This window comes from Camelus dromedarius, chromosome 31, assembly GCF_036321535.1.
Source record: "Camelus dromedarius isolate mCamDro1 chromosome 31, mCamDro1.pat, whole genome shotgun sequence".
Classification (NCBI taxonomy): Eukaryota; Metazoa; Chordata; class Mammalia; order Artiodactyla; family Camelidae; genus Camelus; species Camelus dromedarius.
Genome location: NC_087466.1, coordinates 17303313 through 17326834, shown reverse-complemented (window position 1 = coordinate 17326834; position 23522 = coordinate 17303313). Strand labels below are relative to the sequence as shown.

General features: G+C 50.7%; 1 protein-coding gene across 4 annotated transcripts in view; it reads left to right on the top strand.

Moving 5' to 3' along the window:
- The first annotated feature begins 18642 nt into the window (after nucleotides 1–18642).
- SH2B3 (SH2B adaptor protein 3) overlaps nucleotides 18643–23522 on the top strand; it is a 36299-nt gene continuing 31419 nt past the window's right edge. For 3 of the 4 annotated variants that reach the window (XM_031442729.2, XM_064481224.1, XM_064481225.1), the window contains exon 1: nucleotides 18644–19012. The gene's annotated coding sequence lies outside the window, so the exon portion shown is untranslated. Of the gene's footprint in view, nucleotides 19013–23522 lie in introns of all 4 variants that reach the window. The other variant, XM_064481223.1, reaches the window with a different exon arrangement.

Below are 23522 nucleotides of genomic sequence, written 5' to 3'. Positions count from 1 at the left end.
AGGAGGCGGGAGCAGCCGGACTGTCCGCGAACCACGGGCGCGCCTCTTTAACCCTTCCCACCCCGCCCGTGCCTGGCCCGCCCCCGCGGCCGACCCCCCAGCCTGGATTGGCCAGCTCCGACCCGACACACCCGGCATTCGCCAAGTCCCTGTGAGCCCGCCCCCGAAACCACTCTTAAAGGAACCGCAACTGGTTTAGGAATCCTCCAGTGCCCTGTTTCGGGAAAGAAGATTAGATCCCGGAGACTCCACGAGCTTCCAGAGGTAGATATAAGGGGCGGATTCGTCTGGGAAAAGCATCGGGGCCCTGGGCTGGACCAGTCGCTGAAGCCCTGGGCTTGGAGTTCAAGCTCCTCCCTGGCTAGTGTTGCCAGATTTAGCAAGTTTAACACCCAGCTAAATTTGAAAAATAACTCTGCCGAAAATGTGTGATTTATTGAAAAAAAGCTGAATTCAGGACATTTCAGGCATCATGACAAAGTCAATACAGGACTGTCCTATATAGATAGGATGCCTGGCAACACTACCCTTGGCCCCAGGTGAAGAGGGAAAGTTCTGGAATTGAGCAGGTCTGGAAGTCTGGAGTTCAAGTCTCAGGAAGTCATTTAATCACTTTGAGGCCTTAGGGAAATCAACCCACTTCTCTAGCCCTGTTTCCTCATCTGTAAAATAAAGACAATCATAGTATATAAAGTGCATGGCACACAGTGGATGCTCTCAGGAATTTCTGTTCTTTTTGTTCTATTCAAAATAACACAGTTCCACCTCCCTAGAGCTGTCATTACTTCCTGCTCTTGCTGCCTCCTCCCCACCGCCTTCCAGGACTCAATCACCATCCAGTCCTGGCCTGAGAGCAGGAGGGAAACAGGCCAGGCCAGGGTCATCTATTCAGTCTACAGCCTCTCACAAGCACCTACTGTGTGCCAGGCACTGTGCTAGGTGCTGTTCCTGAATCAGTCAACAAACAAATAAGATATAATCTAGAAATTATCCTCACTAGAAAGACTAAGCCACAATAGTGGGGTAGAAAGACTGGGAGTGTAATTTTAAACAAGGTGGTCAGGGAAAGCTTCTCAGAGGAGCAGAGACCCAAAGGAAGCGAGAGAGGGAGCCACGCAGATAACCTGGGGGAGGGTGTCCCAGACAGAGGGAAAAGCAAGTGCAAAGGCCATGAGATGGGGCCATCTGAGCATGTTTGAAGAACAGGGAGGAGACCAGTGGGACCAGAGTGAGCAAATGGAAGAATAGTAGGAAATGAGGTTAGAGAGTACCAGCAAAGACAGGTTGCTTAAGGCCTTGTGGATTATGGAAAAGATTTTGCTTTTACTCTGAGAGGAATGGGGAGCCATGGGAAAGTTTTGAGCAGAGGAGGGACGTGCTCTGTCATTATTCCTGGTGGCTATGGGGAGGATACACCGAATGGAGCAAGGGTAAAGGCCAGGAGGCCAGGATGGAGGCTGTTACAGTAGTCCAGGTGAGTGATGATGGTAGCTTAGAGCAGAGTGGGGGCAGTGGAGGTGGAAAGAAGTGGTTGAATTCTAGAACCTACCTGATAGTGAAGCCAGGGCAGAGGAAAGCAGGGCTAAGACTCATGATGTGGAGAGAGACAGATATATGATGATATCTGATATTGGCTGAGCCCCTGGATCCAGCTGTACCTGATGGTGCCATAATTTCTTGGACAGGAAAGGCAAACTAGAATTTCTCCAAATCTGTGTGCTCATATATTTTCTAAAAAATCAGGGTGCTTGCCAGATGAGGAAAATGCCAGGCATATGGGCATTTGGGCCTTGGGTCTTGGCTCTCAGAGCCCCTCATGCTTGAGTCAAGGGTTGACATGGGTGAAAAAGGCAGAAATCAAAGAGCTAGAGTCTGGCATCTTTTTTGGGGGGGGGTCTTTATTATTTGTTTTTAATTAAGAGAAATTACCATAAAAAATTAACCATTTGAAAATAAACATAATGTGTAACATGGTGACCAGTTGATAAACACTGTATTCTGTGGTTGAAATTTGCTGAGAGTAGAATTTAAATGTTCTCACACAGATGCAAAATATAGATCTATAAACATGGGAGGTGATGGATGTGTTAACTAACTAGATGGAAGGACTCCTTTCACGGCATGTACGTATTTCAAATCATCACGATGTATACTTTAAATATCTTAAAATTTTTTTTTTGCCAGTCATACCTCAATAGAGCTGAAAATAGAAAAGAAAAAAGAAATACAGCCCCCCAATTTGAACAGTCACCAGCCAAAAAATAAAATAAAGCGAACAATTCAGTGCCATTTAGTACATTCACAATTGTGTGCAACTACCACCTTTGCCTAGTTCCCAAGTGTGTCTCTCTCTCCAAAGTAAAACCCCGCCTCCATTAGCAGTCACCGCCCATTCCCCGCTCCTGCCAGCCCCTGGCAGCCACCAGTCTACTGTCTTTATGGATTTACCTATTCTGAATATTTATATACGTGGAATCATACAATATGTGGCCTTTTGTGTCTGGCTTCTGTCACTCAGCATCATGTTTTCAAGGTGCATCCCTGTTACAGCACATGTCAGTCCTTCATTCCTTTGTGACTGAATATTATTCTGCTGTATGGATGTACCACATTTGGTTTCTCCTTTCATCCGTGATGGACATTAGGTTGTTTCCACCTTTTGGCTACTCTGAATAGCGAGGCATCTTTGTGGATGGGAACCGGAGAGGGCTGGAAAGGGAAATTTGAGAACCAGAACTGGGTTGTGGCTGTCATTACCAGTCCTGATGGTTTTACCTGCAAACCACATCTTGAGTCAGTCACTTCTCCATCCCAGCCACCACTTCCCCATCCCAGGCCACCGTCATCTCTCTCTTGTCAGGATGTCTGCAGTAGCCCTCTCTTCGTCTCCCTTCTGCCACTCTGATCCCCACTCCCCTGAATCCATTCTCCACTAAGGGTTCCTAGTAAAACTGAAGTCAAATCCAGTCATGGCACTTTATCACTCAAAGCCTTTCCATGGCTCCCCACTACCCCAGGGGCAAGTCCAGGCTTCTCCCCATGAGTGACAAGGCCCTGCTTATCCCAGCCTCTACCCACCCCTCCAGCCTCCTCCTGCATGATTTCCTATCCCCACTCCCTCAGCTTGAGCCACCTGCTTCCCTATTCCCAGAATGCGGCACGCTCTGGGCCTTTGCACGTACTGGTCCCCTTCCAGGACTGGCGCTTCAAGACTTTGCTCAGCCATCACCTCTTCCAAGAAAGCATAAGATCCCCCAACCCCACCCCATAGAGTTGAATGCCTTTGTTTCCTCCAGTCATCCTTTCAACCAATATTTATTGAGCACTACTGTGTCCCAGGAACCAGAGATCAAGTTAAAAAAACAGGCAAGTACACGCATGTTCATAGCAGCACTGTTCGCAGTAGCCAAAAGGTGGAAACAGCCCAAATGTCCATCTACGGTTGAATGAATAAATAAAATACAGTATATCCATACAATGGAATATTATTCAGCTATAAAAGGGAATGTAGTACTGACACATGTGACAACGTGGATGAATCTTAAAAACATTATGCTAAGTGAAAGAAGCCAGTGGCAAATGGACCACATATTGTGTGATTCCATTTGTATGAATTATCCGCAATGGATAAATCCATAGAGATAGAAAGCAGACTGGCTGCCAGGCTGGTGGTTGCCAGGGGACCAGGGGAGGGTAGAATGGGAAGTGACTGCTTAATGGGTATGGGGTTTTATTTGGGGACAATGAAAATGTTTTGAAACTAGACAGAGGTGCTGGTTGCACAACACTATGAATGTATTAAATGCCACTGGATTTAGAGTGAACACTCTTTAAAGGGTCAATTCTATGTCGTGAATTTCACCTCAGTAAATTGGTTTTTTTTAAATGACAAACAGATCAGGGAGGCCTGAGGGCTTTTCTCAGGAGGCCAAAGAGATGAGCAGGTGAGGTGAGAGGGTGCAGGCGGCAGGAGAACCAGGTGAAGCCAGTTGTAGGTGGCGTACCTGGGCTTGAGGGTTCTGCCTAACCAGTGACACCCGCCTCCCCCCCCCCCCCCGAGAAGTAGGTGCACGCGGCAGGGAATTTTGTCTGTGTTGTTCACTGTTGCGCCTCCAGCTCCTGGCACAGTGCCCAGCATACAGTAGGTGCTCGGTGACTGGGGCGTGGCTCAGCTTGACCCAGCCCTCCCAGGCAGGCACCTCCAGGACCCGCCGTCTTGCATCCAGATCCCGGCCTCCCAGCTTTTCCCACTGATCGCCGCCCCACCGGCCCTGTGCTCCGCCACCAGCAGGGGAAGACAGTGGTCAAAGCTGGGGTCTGAGGCAGAGTTTCCTTCCACAGTGGCTGCCCCACCCCAGAAGTGGGTAGGACCAGCCAGCCCCAAGAAGGAACTGAAATTGTCCTCTGCCACAAACATGCCAGCCCAGGCCACACACTGGGAGGGTCGTGGGGGTGGGGTGATAGGAAGGGCCAGAGTCCCCTGGCTTCAAGGGCCACCCTCCTCCGGGCGGGAGAAGCCTCCACCACCAGCCCGGAGCCCGAGTTGTGCTGAAGGCATGGAGACCTGGCAGTTCTTGCCCGTTGACTCCCCAGTGTCACATGAAGGATTTGGCGCCCCGGCCTGAAAAGGTGGCATTGCCGACTCCTCTCCTCTTCCTCCGTCATCTGTGGGGCCTCTCGTCCCTCCTCCCCAAACCCTCCCCTCTGCCACAGATCCCTGAATTCCTGAATGCTTTCTCCCAAGGAGCAATTTAAACCTCCTCCGAGTTTCACCTGTTCCTTAATAATAACCAAAATGTATTGCATATGGGCTCGGGGCCAGGTACCTTTCACACAGCCCCTCATATTGAACCCTCAAACCAAGGCTCAGAGAGGGTGAGTGATGTGCTTATGGTCAAACAGGAAGGGACAAAGCTGAGGCTACAACCCAAGCCTATTGGATACCAAAGCCCATTATTCCTAACCACCTACCCACCTCCAGTTCAAGTCCGAAGAAACCTATCCCAGTGCTGCTCTGGCAAAATCCAGGGGCTAATAGCCCCTCCCCAGGCATAAACGCTTCCCAGAAAGCCAGAATGGCTGCCTTTGGTATGTATTTTAAGTATGTACAGTTATGTTCTGTTTTTCTTTGTGCTAAACCTGGTCAGGTGGGGCTGAGGGAGGTGGGGCTGGTGGGTGTGGTCCCTGAGGCACACCTGGGGCTGCAGAAGGGCAGGGGGAGATCTTGCTTTGGCTTCTGATGCCCCAGACTCGTAAAGCAACTTGTAACCATGCTTTGAGCTGGAAATTAATGGATTTAAGGTGTGTAAGTGGGTTCCAATCCCTACTCTGCCATTTTCAAGCTGTGTGACCTTCAGCAAGTCACTTCATCTCTCTGTGCCTTGGTTTCCTCATCTGTAGGAAAGAAAGACAACAGTCCCCCATCTCATAAGGTGTTATGAGGAACTTCAGCAATAATAGGTGATCTTTACTGAGCCCTTGCTGTGTGCTCTGCTTCTCATGAAAATGCTAAGAAGTAGGAACAATTTTACCATCCCCATTCTACAAATTTTAAAAACAAGTTGAAATGGCTTGCCTGAACTCACACAATGAGCAAGTGGATTTGAATCCAGGCAGTCCAGAGTTTGAGTCTACACCTTGCTGCCCCTCTGCGTAATACTATAAAGTGCTCAGAAGAGCACCAGGGTATATAGTAAATGCCCAATAACTGTTAGGTGTTATCCCCTTCTCCTGCTCACAAGTTTGGGTTGGCAGTTCAAACATCTTTGAGTAATAGAAAATTTAAAACAACGAGGTCATTTTCTGGGAAATGTGTCATTTAAGGGTAAGGAAATAAAAATATAGAGCATTTTGGAAAATAGGGCATACAGGATATGTTCTGGTGCTCCAAACTTCCAACGCCAGAACCGTGTCCTAGTCTTCTGTTTCAGGCATGAGTGGACCTTTGGGTGATATGGTTACTGGCAGGACCCATTGGTGTTCTTTGGCAGGACTCTCTTAGTTGCCAAGTGGCTAAAAGCTGTATACAAACCAGTTTCAGCCAAAGAGAGAATTAACTGACACATGTTTGAGAAGTCTAAGAATAACTGCTTTAGGTATGGCTGGATCTAGGTGCAAAGCCAATGTTATCAGGACTCAAGTCTCTCTCTGTCTCTGGGTTTTGCCTTGCTGTGCTTCATTCTCAGGCCACATGGCCCCCAGAAGCTCTGAGCTTCTGTCCTCCCAGCTCCAAACAAGTGGAATGAGTCATTTTCTTATCAGGCTTACAGACTGTTCTGCCCAAGCCTGAAATTGATTCTCACTGGCCCTGTGGGTTTTCCTGCCCATCCTTGAACCAATCATGGGGGTAGGAGTGGAAGATCAGCTCCAGGGAACATCTTGAACCCAGAGTGCATGAAAAACAAGGTGCTGCCTGACTTTACCATAACAAGAGGAATTCGGCAGCCACCCTGACGGCTGCCAGTCGTGGGAAACCCTCTCAGCAATGGAGAGAGCCCAGCTTGGGGAAAATGGAAATGTGGGGCTCAGCTGTTTTCTGCATGCCCCTTTGCCCTCAGCTTCCTGCTTCTGCTTCTAGGAGTATTGCCAGATGCACCCCTCTCTCCTCTCCTTGGCTCTGTGTCTCCTGCTGCCTCAGAGAGGTGAAGTAACCTGCCTAAGGTCACACAGCATATGTGGCAGAGCCAAGAGGTGCACCCAGGCAGCTGGCCCCAGAGTCCTGCTCTTGGCCTGAGTATAGCCTAACGCACACTCTGCTCAAGCACCCCCAGCCCAGCCTCGAGTGGCTGCAGGGAAGTGACGCAGCAGGCGGATGGTCTGAAGATGAGCCCTCAGTCTGGGTAATCAGTGGTCCTGCTGTCTCTCTTAGTGGATGCCCCTGCAGCCTCCTTGTGCCAGCAGCCTCTGCCCTCAGAGCTCCTCCTACTTCGGGGCTCAACTTTCTCCCTCCCCTCTAGCCACGTGCTGCCTCTCTGTCTGCCTCCAGGTCTTACTCCCCAGAGGAGCCCCGCGCTCCTGCTGCACAACCATCCTGTGGCCCCTTTGGCTCACCCTGAAGCGAGGTGATGCTGGCCAGAGGCTCACGTGGCCACAGGGTGGTAATGGGGATCACGCAGCCGGCCTGGCTGATCTGCAGGTGAGGAGTGGTCCGCCCTCCTCTGTGGGACCATCCCCTGCCTCTGCCAGGCACAGAGTAGATCAACTTCTCAGCCTCCCACAACCTAATTTGCAGTCAAGACCAGCCTCAGGGTGGACAACAGGAGGAACAGAAAGGGTACATCTCCAAATGCCTCATTTAGCTAAGTTTTTCTTTCCTTTTTTTTTTTTTTTAATGGGGGTGAAATTCACAAAACATAAAATTAACCTTTTTAGGGGGGAGGAGAGGTAATTATTTATTTCTTTGTTTTTAGAGGAGGTACTGGGGAATGAACCCAGGACCTTGTCCACTCTACCACTTGAGCTGTACCCTCCCCACCAAATTAACCATTTTAAAGTATAATTCATGGAAGGGCATTCTTGGACTGGAAAAGTCAATATTGTGAAAATGGCCATACCGCCCAAGGCAATCAGTCTACAGATTCAATGAAATCCCTATCAAATTACCAACGGCATTTTTCACAGAACTGGAGTGAAAAATTGTTAAATTTGTATGGAAACACAAAAGATCCTGAATAGCCAAAACCATCTTGAGAAAGAACAGAGCTGGAGGAATCACATGCCCTGACTTCAGACTAACCTACAAAACTACAGTAATCAAAATAGTATGGTACCAGCACCAAAAACAGACACTTAGATCAATGGAACAGGACCGACAGCCCAGAAATAAAATCAAGCACGTATGGTCAATTAGTCTACAACAAAGGAGGCAAGAATACACAATGGAGAAAAGACAGCCTCTTCAATAAGTGGTGCTGGGAAAACTGGACAGCTACATCTAAAAGAACGAAATTAAAACAATCTCTAACACTACATACAAAAATGAACTCAAAGTGGATTAAAGACCTAAATGTAAAACTGGATACTCTAAAACTCCCAGAGAAAACATATGCAGAACACTCTTAGACATAAATCAGAGCAATATTTTTTTGATCCATCTCCCAGAGTAATGGAAATAGAAGCAAAAATAAGCAAATGGGCACCAATTAAACTTAAAAGCTTTTGCACAGCATAGGAAGCCATAAACAAAATGAAAAGGAAACCTATGGAATGGGAGAAAATATTTGCAAATGATGCAACCGACAAGGAATGAATTTCCAAAATATACAAACAGCTCTTACAGCTTAGTATTTAAAAAAAAAAAACAAAACCTAATTTAAAAATGGGCAGAAGAACTTAATAGACATTTCTCCAAAGAAAACACACAGATGACCAACAGGCCCATGAAAAGATGCTCAACATCGCTAATTGTCAGAGAAATGCAAATCGAAACGACAGTGAGGTAGCACCTCACACCAGTCAGAATGGCCATCATTCAAAAGTCTACAGATAATAAATGTGGAGAGAAGGGAACCCTCCTACACTGTTGGTGAGAATGTAAATTGATGCAGCCACTATGGAGGATGGTATGGAGGTTCCTTAAAAACCTAAAAATAGACTTACCATATGATCCAGCAATCCCACTTCTGGGCATATATCCAGATAAAACTATAACTGAAAAAAAATACATGCACCCCAATGTTAATAGCAGCACTATTTACAATAGCCAAGACATGGAAGCAACCTAAGTATCCATTGATATTTATACACACACACACACACACACACACACACACACACACACACAAAATGAAATATTACTCAGCCATAACAAAGAATGAAATAATGCTATTTGCAGCAACATGGATGGAGGTAGAGATTATCATATTAAGTGAGGTAAGTCAGAGAGAGGAAGACAAATATCATATTATATCACTTACATTGGAATCTTAAAAAATGATACCAATGAACTTATTTACAAAATGGAAATAGACTCACAGACACAGGGAGCAAACTTAGGGTTACCAGAGGGGAAAGTGGGGCAGGGCTAAATTAGGAGTTTAGGATTAACATATACAAACTACTATATAAAAAATAGATAAACAGCAAGAACATACTGTATAGCACAAGGAACTATATTCAACATCTTGTAATAACCTATAATGGAAAAGAATCTGAAAAAGAATGTATGTATATGTATAATTGAATCACTTTGCTGTACACCTGAAACGAGCACAACATCGTAAATCAAGTATATTTTAATTGTTTTTAAAAGTGCAATTCAGTGGCACTTAGTCTATTCACAGTGTTGTGCAACCACCACCTCTGTCTAGTTCCAAAACATTACCAAAACCCCTGTACCCGTTAGTACCCATTAGCAGTCACTCTCCGTTTCCTGCCCTCCCCCAGTTGCTATTGAACCCCAGTCTGCTTTCTGGATGTATCTATTCTGGATAGTTCATGTAAATGGAATCATATCCAAATGGAATCACAGTTTGGTCTTTTGTGTCTGGCTTCTTAGCATAGTGTTGTCAAGTTTCATCCACATTGTAGCACGTGTCAGTGCTTCATTCCTTGCTGTGGCTGACGATAGGTCACATTTTGCTTGTTCCTTCATCCACTGATGGACATTTGGGTTGTTTCCACCTTTTGCCTGTCGTGAACAGTGCTGCTGTGAACACTTGCATACAAGTATCTGTTTGAGTACCTGTTTTCAATTCTTCGCAGTCTACACTTTTGGGTTTTGGGGGGTGGGGAGGTTATTAGGTTTACTTATTTTTTATTGGAGGTACTGGGGATCTCTACCACTGGGCTATGCCCTCCCTCCTTTGGGGGTCTATACTTTTAACATTTTGGCTACTGTTAATGTAATCGGGGGAGGGGACTATTAAGCTATCCTCCATCACCTACTCCTCAGTGTGAAGGACCCGAGAAGTTTAGCTAATAATAATCAGCATTATTGATTGAGTATCCTGTGCTAAGCGCTTTAAACACAGCATTTCATTTAATCCTCCCAAGTTCTTTGTGAGGTAGGTACTATTTTCATCCCCATTTTGCAGGTGCCAAAACTGAGGCTAAGAGAGATCAAACAGCATGAAGTTAACAGAACCAAGGCTCCCATCACAAGCCTGTGCTTTAGAATCACCATCCACCAATAATCATGAAGTACCGTGAAGTACCTGTTTTGTCTCAACACAGTATTTTGAGAGCCTAATGTGTGTAGGTTGGAGCTGTGTGCCAGGGGCTCAATGATATACAAGACCCCAGCTTGCCTTTCCAGGAGCTCAAAGCCTGGAAAGTACAAATGGTGCAAATGAATGAGTAATTGCACCATAAGGGACAAGCCATGTGGCCCTCAGAGGCTTTATACAGAGGAAGCCAGGGATGGTAACATCCCAGAGACCACTGGAGTAGACTTCAGGCAGAGGTCACATTTTAGGTGGTTTTGAAGGATGTACAGGAGTTTGCCAAGCAGAGGAACGGGAAAGGGAACGTTAAGCAGTGAGACTAGCATGGGCAAAGGTCTGGAAACATGAATCGGGTCAGAAATAAGTCTGGTATGGCTAGAGTGTTGGGTATTGTCGAGAGAAGAGATGAGGTCATTGGGAATGAGACTGTGAAAGGGCTTGGAATGTCAGGCTGAGGTACTTGAATTTAATTCAGAAGGTAATGGGAGCCATGGAGTGTTGAGGCAGGGCAGACAGACATGACACATATTCAGATTTGTGCCTTGGAAATTAATAATAATAATAATAATAGCTTGTGTTGAGTACTTACTATATGGCAGGAACTTCCACATGAATTCTTTTATTTAATTTTCAGTACAATACTATGAGGTAGGTTCATCCCTTATCCCTATTTGACAGATGAGGAAATAGGCTCAGAGAGCCCAAGTCACATGCCCAGGGTAACCCAGCACTAAAGAAAGAAGCCAGGAGTTAAACGTTGCCCCGAATCCATGCCCTCGACCTTGGTGGCCATTTGACGGTGGATTGGAGGCATTTAAATCTAGAGCCTGGGAGGCTTCCAGGAAGGCTTGGGGGGAACCCAGGAACGACTCCGGGAGAAGGGGGTCCAACAGGAGGGACAGCGGCTAGGCTGGGGGCGCCTAAGGCCACCCAGAAAGCCGCTTCGCAGCCCTCTACCGCCCGAGGCCACCAGGGGGCGACAGAGCCCCGCGCAAAGCGGCTGCCGCCCGGGGGCCACCGCCGGGATTCCGGCCAAGCTCGCGCCAAGGAAGCTCGTGCGCCCCGCTCCGATCCCCGGGCAGGGGTGGGGACCGCTGGAGTAACTGGGTTGTACATCCTCTGAGGAGCCATTAGGACCTTTAATTACTGGGATTGGAAGTGAATAATTATCCGCGGGGCCTCAGGCCACTGAGTCACTTCCCCTCAGAAACCAGATTCCCCGGGCGGAAGAGGGGGCGGCTCGCAGCTCCTGGGCTGGGCTGGGCTGGGCTGGGCTGGGGGCCCTTGGGGTGGGCGTGTGGTGCGCGGCCGGCGCTGCCGATTTCGGTCAAGGTCAGAATTCTGGAGCCTGAGTGTGAATCAGTGCTGGGCCACTTATCGGCCTTGTGGCTAGGGCACTTGGCCCCTCCGTGCCTCAGTTTCCCCTTCTGTCAGATGGAGGGAAACAACATTCCATACAGTTTGTTGGGAAGAGTAAATCGTTAACCCATGGGAAGCCCTCAGAATAGTGCCTGGCACATGATGCTCCCATTATGACTAATGCTGTTATTACGATCAGTGTATTATTGCTTGGGTACAGGAGGTAGTTAAGAGCTGGTTCTGCAATCAGATAGGCCAGAGTCCAGACCAGCTGCTTCAGTCACTTGCCAGTTGTGTGCCTTTTTTCGCTGCCTTCTGCCTCAGATTCCTCATCTGAAAAACGGGGAAATTCATAGTAAACCACTCACAGCGGGGAAGGGGTGGGGGGCATATAATAGTGCCTGTGATGGGCTCAGCTTGACACGCACTTCCGGAAATGGAGTCCAGATTATAAAAACTGTCCATCCTTTTTTAGGCAAGGACTTGGACCAACTTTAGAGTGGAAGGCACTGGGAAGACAGAAAGGGGAACCAAAGCTTGGGGAAGGAAGCAGGGGGGCGTAAATGGCACCAGGAACTTGCACTTAGCAGATTAGACCCCAGCCCCAAAATCCAGCCCCGAGAGTCCTGACAGCCCAGGAGGAAAGAGGAAGGGCCCAGTTACATAATACTTTTCTGGCCAAGGATACCCTTTCCTGAACCGCCCAGCCCCAGCTGGACCCTGATGGGTGGGGAACATTTTGTGTGGACACCCCTAGAGCTGTCTTGAGGTCTGTACTAGTTTACTGTTGCTATGTAAGAAATTACTCCCCAACTTAGTGGCTTGAAATGGTAACCATTTGTTATTTCATATGATTTCAGGAATTTAGGAGCAGTTTAGCTGGGTGTTTCTGGCTCAGGGTCTTTCATGAGGTTGTAGTCAAAACTTGGGCTTGGGTTCCCCTCATCTGAAGGCTTGACTGGGGCTAGAGAATCCACTTCCAAGGTGGTGCACTTGCACAGCTGGGGGCAGGAGGCCTCAGTTCCTCACCACGTGGGCCTCGCAGTAAAGCTGCTTGAGTGTCCTCGTGAGATGGTGGAGGAAAAAGAAGCAGCGTCAGAGAGAGACAGCAGTGAGGCTGTTCTAGTTTTGGTGGTCAGGGACCTTCAGGGAGTAAATGAAGTGAAGGATGGAAACGTCTGGGGAAGGGCATTCTGGGCAGAGGAAACACTGCAAAGGCTCTGAAGTGGGAACATGGAGGTAAATTTGTGGAAGAGTGAGGAGCCCAGGATGCTCCAGTTATCCCTTGATAACAATCAGATACAGAGCATTCACTGGGCACCACTAGGGCCTAAGTTTCCTACACCTGCCTACCATTATGCCCATTTTACAGACTGCAGGCACTGAGGCTCCGAAAATGGGAGTCTCATGCTGGAGGTAACACAGCAGTCCTGGGATGAAAACCCAGGCCTGGAAAACTCCAGCACCAGCTGTCTTAGTGCATTTTGGAGGGACATTAACATTCAATCCATTGCATCCTGCCCCTGGTTTCCTCAAATGCATGTCCTTCACACATGCAAAATGCATTCATTCCATCCCAAGAGCCCCAAAATTCTTAACTGGATCCAGCATCAACTCAAAAGTCTAAAGTCCAGAGTCTCACCTTAATCAGTTATGAGTGAGGCTCAAGGTATGATTTCTGAGGCAAATTCCTGTCCAACCGTGAAATCAAACATGTTACGTGTTTTCAAAATACAGTGGTGGGACAGGCATAGGACAGACATTCCCATTTCAAAAGGGAGAAATGGGGGGTGGGGGAGAAAGAAAAGAAAAGAAAGGTCCCCAGTAAGTCCAAAACCTTAAGGCTGCAGAATAATCCTCTATGGCTGGATGCTCTGCCCTCCAGGCATACTGGGGCTGTGGTCGCGCCTTCCAGACCCGCTGGGGGTGGGGGGTGGGGTCCTGCCTTCTGGACACACCAGGATGGTGTTCTTGACCTCAGAAGCTTTGCTGGGTAGGAGGTGGGCCCCACAGTTTTGTGCGGCTCCCACGGCTTTGCCGCGCAGCCAGGGGCCGTGCGCTCCTGGTCTGGAATTGCACGCGGTGGGCACTACCCGCCTGGAGCCGCGATGGCGACCCCAACCTCGAGGCTCTGCCGGGCATTGCCCTCCAGGTGGTCCTCTGGCTGGGTTTTGCGCCCGCAGCTCCTGCGACGTCTAGGCGGAGGCGGTCCCCGCGGCTTTGCCGCGAGCAGCACGAGCCGCTAGGGGCCCGCCCAGCCGCTCCGGCCGCAGCCCGCTGTGCGCGGGGGGGCAGAGCCCGGCAGGGGCGGCCCTCCTCGGAACTTGCACTCCCGGCCCGTGATGAGAGGGCAGCTCTGATGACCTCCAAAGTGCCCGTGGGGTCATTCTTCCGTTGTCTTGAACAAGCTTCCTCTGCGGCGCTCCCCTTTTCTTTCTGGGCCCTCACCAAAATCGCCCGTAATGGTCGGTTCCCGGCGGCGTAGGCTTTTTCCGGCATGCACCCCCAAGCTCCTCCAGCCTCTACCAATCATCCCGGTCCAAAGCCGCTTGCGCATTTGTAGGTATTTGTTACAGCAGAACCCCCCTTACCCGTACCAATTTTCTGTCTTAGTTTGCTCCGGCTGCTGTAACGAAACAGCACGTGCAGGGTGGCTTATAAACAACATTTATTTCTCACAGTTCTGGAGAGCTGGCTTTCTGGTTCATATGATGCTTTCTAGCTGTCACATCCCTCGCATGCAGAATTCCTGGGGTCTCTCTATAAGGGCACTCCTCCCATCGACCGGGACTCTGCTCTGAAGACCTCATCACCATCACCTCCTAACACCATCCCTTTCGGGGTTAGGATCTCAATGTGAATTTTGGGGGTTACAAGCATTCAGTCCATTGCAACAGCTATTGCCCAGGTAGGGAGCTGACCAGCCACTCAGGCCTTCCCCCTACCTGTGTCCCAGACCTTGCTCACAGTAGAGAGGGGACAGGTCTGCAGAAGCACATTTTACAGTTGTGGACACCAAGGCCTCCACTCACTGCCTGGGTGACCTTGCGCAACAGTCGTGACTTTCAAGCCTCAGTGTCCTCATGTGTAAAATGGGTTTGACAGTCTGTTACCCACAGGGCTCCTTTCTGTGGCCACCCCTGTTCACCATCCTTGAGGCACCTGCGACTCACATCCCAGTTACAGATTATAATCAACACTCTTTATGGAGCACATGCTATGCAGAAATGCTGCCCAAGCTCCTAAGCCTTTAGTGTAAGTTTTCTCACTAAATTCCACCCCCGACCCCACCCCACAACCCAGTGAGGTCAGCCCTGTGACTTTTCGTTTTACAGATAAGGAAACTGAGGTTTAGAGAGTCTAAGTGATCATACAGCTAAGAGGATGCTGAATGCTAAATTCTAAACCTGTCTGGGTGATCCTTGGAGCCTTCATTCTTAATCACAGGCCCCCTCAGACAGTGGTTTCCTGTCCTTAAAGTGGAGGGGAAAGACTCTGATCAGGGCTAATGATTTAACTTTTCAGTGCCTCAGTTTCCTCATCATTGAAGAGGGATAGTAAAGGTACCTACCCTGGGGCTGATGTGAGAATTGTGAGTTACCATATGTGAAACGTCCAGAGCTTGTACAGCGGCCGCTAACCACATGTGGCTATTGACATTTTAATTCATTAACGTTAAATAAAGGTACAAATTCAGTTCCTCAGTGACCTTAGCCACATTTCAGGTGCTCAGTAGCCTCATGTTGCCAGTGGTGATGATACTGGACAGCTCAGGTAGAACAATTCCATCATTACAGAAACTTCCATTTGCCAGCACTGTTATAGAGCAATAATACATGGCTTGAAGCAAGCCTCAAAAACTGTTAATCATATTATAATTAATCCCACATCATTAGCTATTATAATTATAGTATGATAATATCTATTGCTATTAATCCTATTCTTGCCTGTTCTTTTTATACTTATTAATCCTTTAACTATTAAGTGCTATTATTGTTAGTGCTAGAAATGTTAACATGATTATATTATTATATTACCTTTATTATTAATCTTATTACTATCCTATTGTTATTTCATATTTATGATTGATCCTGTCTCTATTATTATTATAAGCTACTATTTTTAATAGTAATCCTAGACCTAACTGTTATTATTATATTTATTATTACTACTACTATCTTATTATTTTATGTTTTCTATTAATCACGTAATAGCTAATAGTAATTATTATTATTAGTTAGACCTATTAATTATTGTTACATTATTATATTTATCGTTCTCAATCTTTTAATTACTAGTCCTGTACCGATTAACTTTTGTTGTATTTTTTTAACTTTTGTTTTATTATTGTTATTATATCAGTTGTTCATATCACTATTGATGGTATTAATACGTATTTATTAATAGTTATTGACTACTGTTTTCTTACTGTTATTAATCTTGAGACTCTTCAGCCCCCGGAACTGGACAAGCAGTAGGTGCCGCTCCGGTTCAGTGTTTGTCACCGTCGGCGGGAAGGGCTGTCTGCTGCGCCAAGTCCGCCTTGCTTGTTTCCGGGGAATTCGAATAAACCTCTTTCTCCCTTCGGGCCCCAGTGACCTGCGAAGTGGGAGGAGCCAAGGCCGGCCAGCCTCCCCGCGGTGAAGGTGAAAAAGCGGCTCCGCGCCAAGATGCTGTCTTATGTAGGGCAAGGCGTTGGAGGGCTATTCGTTGTAAAGCCCTTTGCCTTTCTAAGGAAAAACAAAAGCAGAGTGGGAAGTCTCGATCGCGGAGAGCATTGAGACAAGAAGTTGGACTCTGGAGGAGACGCGTGGCGAGAAGAAATTAAGCGAGAAAGGAAACCACTTTGGGCCTCAGAGAAATCTGGCGCGAGAGAAGGCTTGCACTCTGATTAAAAAGGGGAAGAACCACAAGTCTCCATTTAAGTCAGCAGAACTGCTGTCTGGGCAGTGAGAGGGAAAGTGCTTGTGGCTGGCAGATTTCGGCAACCATTTGACAACTGCTGTGTACCTGGCTGCTCTGTTGGCGCCCCCTGGCAACTGTGTGACTGCAGGCAAGTAACTCGTTTCTCTGGGCCTCAGTCTCCCCAAGTGTAAGAAAGAGAAAATAATATGGGGTAATCGGGTTAGGCTTCCCTGATACCTTATGCCCTTTGTTCCACATCCTCAGATGCTATGTGAACATCACTGTGGTACCTCCTCATGGTTTACCAACTGCAGACTTTGCAGCTCGAATCCAAAGCCCAACAGGTCCTTCTGTGCAAAATCCTCCATAGCTCCCTATTGCCCTCAAGATAATTCTCGAACTTGCCACCAGGACTTTGAAAGTCTCCTTGTGATGGGCTTGCCTTCATCTCTTCCCATCTACCAGTCTAGGCATCACCACTGCTTTCTTGACTTTCCTTGAATGTGCCAAGATTATTCCCACCTCAGGACCTTTGCACTTACTGTTCCTTATCATGCCTGGATCCTTCTTGCCATGGGGTGAAAGGGAGGGTTGGTCTCATCTCAAATTTTAGCTCCTCAGGGAGGTCCTCCAAGCCTCCAGTCTAAGATAGCCTGGGAAGCACTCTCCATCCTGTAACTGTTTTGTCATCTTAATAATACATTATCCTATTTACTTATTTATGTTCTGTGTCCCCTCCCCCAAATGTCAGCTGAGGGCAAGGGATGCCCATGGGGGCAGGGATATTTATCTGTCTTGTTCACTGCTGTGTCCCGAGCACCTGGAACAATGCCTGGCACAATGTAGGTATTTAATACATATTTATGGAAAGCACATGTTTGTGGCCAGTTCCTTCAAGATCATTGAACTCCAAGGAGCCTACAGCAAACAGGCCTCTTTCCGCCATGTGGGTGAAATCTGGAAATCCCCGTCTTCGGGGGGGAAACCCTTCCTGTAGCTCCCAGGGCAGGACTCAGGCCTGATTATTTAACAAACAGTCCTGCAGAATGTTTTCCCTTGGGCAAAGCCCCTTGCTAACTCCTTTAATGCATTAACTCATTTAATCCTCACAACAGCCTGGTAAAATGGGTGCTCTTATTTCCATTCACAGGTGGGGAAATTGAGGTATGGAGAAGTCAAGTCATTTGCCCAAGGCTGGTAAGACGGGGAGGCAGTGGAATGGAATATACTGTCTGGAAAGGGGTGATGTGGCCCCTGCAAGCTGGGGGTGTGAGCGACTTATTTCCTTTTGTGGGAGGGAGAGAAGAGCAAACATTCCTCTCTCCTCTTCCTCCCATGTGCTGGGGGAAGGGCTTGCTGGGTGCATGCTCCACCTCAGGCTAGGGGGAACCCTGCTGAGAACCTCACCCCAAGTAAGGATCATGGGTTAAAATGAAAGTAGCCCCGAGGAGAGCAGAGAGAGAGACCCAGAGGGCATGGTAGCAAGCGGTCCAAGAGGGCTTCCTGGAGAAAGATGCACTCCAGGAGTTGGGGGACAGCTGGGCCCATAGAGGCCGGTGTATATGGGCATGGGCTGCAACAAGAGCAGAGCTGAGGGTGGAGACAGAACCTCAGTGGGGTCGTTGTGGGGGTCGGCTCAGTAGAGTCATGGATAGTCGGGGCGGGGCGAGGTTGGGATCCTTCCCCGGTGATGATGAAAGCTGCGGTCGCTATTGCACGGACCGGCCCGGCGCGCGCAGATAAGGCCCTGCGGGAGGGAGTCAGCAGGGTCGCGCCCCCTCGAGGCCAGGAGCCTAGTCCTGGCCCCGCCCTCAGGCTCCGCCTTTCCTCCATCTGGCCCCGCCCCCGCAGCGCTTAGGCACTGGGTGGTCGCTGGCGCTAGGTGGGTGGGGCCAAGGTTGCCCCGCCCCTTCGGCCTTTCATTCTCTTCTTCAGGCTACGCGATACGAAATCTGGTGGGCGAGCTGTGGGCGTGGCTTGGCAAGGCCCCGTTTCTCTCCGGTCTCGCTTTTGAGACCCCAGGACCTGGTTAGCTGCAGAGAAGCGGGACTGATGGGCGGGGCAAGGACCGGCCCCGCCCCACGGGGCCTGGACCCCTCTCCTCAGGCCGAGTCTGGCTCGGGGGCGGACTGGGGCGGGGCCTCGTGTGGCCCGGCCCCGCCGTGGCCCCGCCCCTGCCGTGGCCGCCCTCCCCCGCCGGGCTTCGCTCGCACAGCCGGTTCCTCTTTACATAACGGCGCGGGGAGGCATGGGCTCGGGCCACCACCTCCGCCCGGCCGCCCGCCCGGACTGTCGTGGCCCGCGGTGGCGACGGCGGCGGCAGCGGCAGCAAAGTTTCCCCGGTGGCGGCCCGGAGGCGCATCCTCCCGCAACTGTCAAGCGCTGGCGGCGGAAATGATGAGGCGCTGGCCATTTTCCGAGCCCGGGTTTCCTGCCTGAGCCCCGGTCGAGCGAGCCGCGAGCCAGGAGCCGGTGCGCGGGAGAGAACGCCCCGGGGCGGGGGCCCTCCCACCCCCTCGGGATTTCGGGGGGCCGGGGGCGCGCGACACCATGGGCCGGCCGGGCCCGGATCCCCTCTCTCTCAGGTAAGCCCGCCTTTGCTGGCGTTCCCCTCCTCCGGGGCTGGGAGGGCTTTAATGGGGGAAGAGGAGGCCCCGTGTCCAGTTCTGCCCAGTATTTGCGCACTCCCACAACAGCCTAAAATATTGTCCTGCAGCTAACTCAGATGGGGGTGTTCAGGGGTGACCGTTCCCCAGCTCCTGCGACACCCTCCCGGCCGACACCCCCACCCACACACGTGTTGGGGATGTAATGGGAGTAGCTGAGGCAGTGGGGGAGGCGTTGAGAGGGTATGGTTAATACCCGCAGCCACCTCTTAAAGTAGCCCAGCTAGTCAACTTGTGCCTGGTAAGAAGGGGTCGAGGGTCACCGCTTGGTACCTTGAAAGTGAAAGTAGTCAAACTGAACCGGTGAGGCTGGAAGAGACCTGGAGTGGGCCCCCTCCCCACTCTCCCAAGCCAGGCCAAGTAGCTAAGAGGGCAGCTCTCCCCTTCATTCCAGAAGCCCCTCTCCCCATTCCCTGCATCTGGGAGGCGGGGCAGGCCAAGCACCCCCATGCTACTGAATCTGGGGGTTCTAAAGGGTTGAGGCTCCCAGAGCTCAGGTCTTTTTGGGCTGGTGCCCTCCCACCCTAGACCTGTGGCTCCAGGGGAATCCTCCCCCCTCCAGAAAAAGGGACGCGGGCCATTGGCCTTATACGTCAGCTGGGAGGGTATTTCAGAGGCCCTTAAGGCCTGGTGCAGAAATCCCCTCCCTTCCCTCATTCTGTTCCTGGGGGTTTTTGGGGCGATGGGGAGTGCATTTGAGGAACTGGGGAGGGGGCCCTGCCTGCCAGTCCACTTTTTTTCTTAGTTTCCTCATTCTCCTGTTTCTCTTCCCTATTCCCGGGCCACAATGATGTAGGTGAGGAGGTCATTGCCTGCAGCTGGGGGCCTCCAGGGAGGGGGAATGGCCAGGCCGGACTGAGTGGGAGGAAGTGAAATTGGGCTGCAGGTGGGGGCTTCAGAACAGAGGGCCTGGCAAGATGTCTGAAGAGCCAAGTTCCAGGTTTGGGGGCAGGAGGGGCAGAGATCTTACCTGCATCCCCTCCCCTGGGTGATGACCATCCCCTAATACCCAGCATCTGCCAGGCTTAGCTGGGGCAGCCAGCCCATCTTGCGTCCTCATTTCCAGTCCAACCACAGGGCCTCTGCCGGGACGGTGGGTGCATGGGTCTCCAGGGTTGTGGGTGTGAGCTGTGTCTGGATTTCCAATCACTTACCTGGCTGCCAGAGTGGGAACAGCTCTGGAGGCTCTCTGGGGCTCACAGGGGTCAGAGACTCATCCCTAATAGGGGGAGAGCAGGCCAAGGCTGCCTGGTCAGGCTGGGGTCAGCAGATGAGCGGCCAGGGCCCATTGGGGGAAGTTGGAAGGGTTTTTAATATACTTTTTCTGAGCCTTTTCCCACAACCCCCCTCTGGGGGGGAAAATCCTTCTGAGCCAAAGGGTGAACATTCCTAGAACTTGTGTGAGTCCCTGTGGGCCACAGAGGCGGCGGCTGGGAAGGGGCTGGACTAAAAGTATCAGCTGCTGGCGTCTGAGGACCTTCAGGCGCTCAGCAGTGGCAGAGGAGGGGCCTGGAAGCTTAGATTCTATTCCCCCACTGCCTTTTTCCGGCTCAGGGCATGAGCAAGTGGCACTTGTGAACCTCAGTTTCCCCCCCATATGATATGGGGTGATCATAGGTTTGTGATTGGGATGTAAAGTAAAAGGGTTCAGTTACAGGTGGTGGTGGCTACTTCCCTCATTATTATCATTACTGCTATTGTTACTGGCTGTGGAATATTCATTTATCAGCATCCCTTGAGTACCTGCACATGCAGCTCTGAGGTTTCCTGAGTCTTTGGGAGAAGAGTTCTGGAATCCCAGGCAGGATGAGGTGATAGTGCTTCCTGGCTATGAGGCCTTGCTTAACCACCCGAGCCTCAGTTTCCTCATCTGTCAAATAGGTGTGATAATAGTACCTACTTCTTAGGGTCACTGGAACCATGAGTGAGTGAATTCACAAAGTGTTTACAATGGCTTTATCAGGGGGAGGAATAGTAATAAGGATGAGGTTATTATTATCTTGTTAATTGTGAATGTTAGCTCTGCTGTTTCCTTCCAGATCCCCTCCCTGCCCTCCATTCTTCTGAACCCTGAACTGCATCCCTCTCCAATAAACAGAACTTTCTAGTACAAATTCGTTTTTGTAGAGCCACTCCAGATGTGGCAGTAGCCTGGCCCAGCAGGTGCCGGTAGCCCTGCAGCATTTCAGCCTGTGGGGGTCCCTCGATGTCCATGTCTGGCTGTGCCACCACAGGACACCCTCCACCTGCTGGATGGATCCTCTACAAGGGTAGAGGGGGTGGGGCTGGCGACACTTGAGGGGACCTCCCAGCTGCCAGTCCCCAGCCCTGCCCACTCTGAGTGGAGGAGACAGGGCACATAAAGCACTCAGTGCTGGGCCTGGCACTCAACTAATAATAGATATTGTTAGTGTTGTTATTGTTATTAAAATAAGAGGCCTGTCCTGTTCAGTTCCTGCTTCTCCCAGTAGCAGCATGGGCTTTGGAGCCAAATCTGAGCTCTGCCAGCTGTGAGGCCTTGGGCAAGTTACCTGACCTCTCTAGGCCAATGGGGGCCAAGAGTCCCAGCTTCTCCAGGATATATGAGCCTGTATGTGAGTCCATATGTGAAGTGTATGAGCTTCCAGGTAGGGAATGGAACTGTGTTGGGTATAATTGCTATGGCTGTGCAACCCTGGGCTTGTCCCTTAACCTTTCTGAACTACTGGCCTCTTCATCTATGAATGGGAGTACTAATAGGGTTGTTTTGAGAAGAGGCATGCACAGTGCCTGGCAAGCAGTCAGCACTCAATATGAGCTCCTGTTGTTAATGCCCTAGAGGGGGCTGGCATTTAATAGCCAGGTTTCCTAAGAAAACGGTCTCCAGGGACCCCCAGGTGTTCAGCATCCTTGGCTGGGCGGGGCAGGGAGCTGCTTTCACCTGGTGGACGGGGGAAGCCTGCCTTGGAGAGCCCGGAGGTGTAGTACAAGTTGCTTGTTCCCAGCCAGACCCTGTTCCCAGCTACCCGCCCTCCCTGAGGAAACTGAGGCGGGCAGGCTGCCCAGGGGAAGTGAGTCAGCTGGGGTCACTCGCTGAGTCAGGCCTAATTGGACCCAGGAGCCCTGTGCCCCGCTCCCTGGCTTCCGGGGGCATGAGTTCCCTTGGGGACTGGGCAGGTCCAAACCATAGCTGGATGCCGCTTACTTGGGCCCCAAGGCCTGGGCAACCAGCATTCCTCAACGGGGGCTTCAGGGTCCCACTGGCCACCACTGGGCTGCTCAGCCTGGCATCCCTCATCCTGGCAGGGGCAAGGGGCACTTCCCCAGGAGACCAAGTCCTCCTGGCGTCCCCCGGCCCCGCCCTGTCCGGAAACCCAGCAGCTGAGCAGATGGCTTGGAAGATTTTTCCTCCCACGCCACCCTGTCAGGGGTCGGCAAGGCGGGCCGGGCTGCAGGCTTCCTCGTGAACCAGGCCTCAAGCCCCTGGGGGCCTGCCCGGATGTGGGCCCCCTCCCCAGCTGGCTGGGGGGAGGGGGCAGCCTGCCACTACCCCGTGTGTCCCCGGGGAGGCCTGGGAGGGAGGAAGTCTGTGCCCTGCTCACCGGGAGCTGATTCACAGGGCACCTGATGGGGGTGGGAGGCTGGCCTTGGGGGGGAGGCAGACACAAAAGAGGTCCCTTGGCATGGAATCTTTTGGTTAAGAGCTGGTACTCTGGTGTCATCTCATAGGAGGAGGGCCCCAGAGAGAGGAGTGAGTGTAGGGAGAGGTGCACGGGAGCGAGGTGGGAGGGCTTGAATGCACCTGTCCTGATGGGGTTGTGCAGGGCTGACTGAGAGGCTTCCCCTCCCCTCAACTCAGCAGTTAAAGGTAGAAGTCACATGTGAGGAAGGGGTAGCTTGGAGAGTTCTGCCTATTTTGTCGGGGGGGGGGGTGGTCCCTGGCTTTCCCCACCTCCTGAACCCTGGCTGGGCTGTGGGCCAAGCTGTCAGACTGGGGGTGGGGGCAGAGGAAGCCAGAGGACATTTCCTGTTCTGGCAGACTGTACTGGTGTGATAAATGTCCCAAGGCACTAGGTGACCCCAGAGAGCGCATCTGGGCCCCTAGCTGCCCAGTGGTCTAGGACAGAACCTACTTCTCAGCCTGCATGGGCCCCAGAACCTTGCTGCATACTTCCCATAGGCTTCTTCATAGTCTGGCCAGCTCAAGTGGTGTGAAAGGGCAGTGGGTCTCCTGCCAGAAAGTGTGTTGGAATCACCCAACTCTCTGGGCCTCCTTGGACAAGGGGTCTGGGCTCCTAGGGAAGTTGGTGCTGTGGATGGGAAAGACAGAAATGCTTGCAGCAGCCTGGAGTAAACCCAAGAGGCCTCCCTGGAGGAGATGTCTCCCTCTGAAGGTATGAGATTTCCTACCCAAATATCTGTGACTGGGGGCAAGGGAGTTGTGGACGTC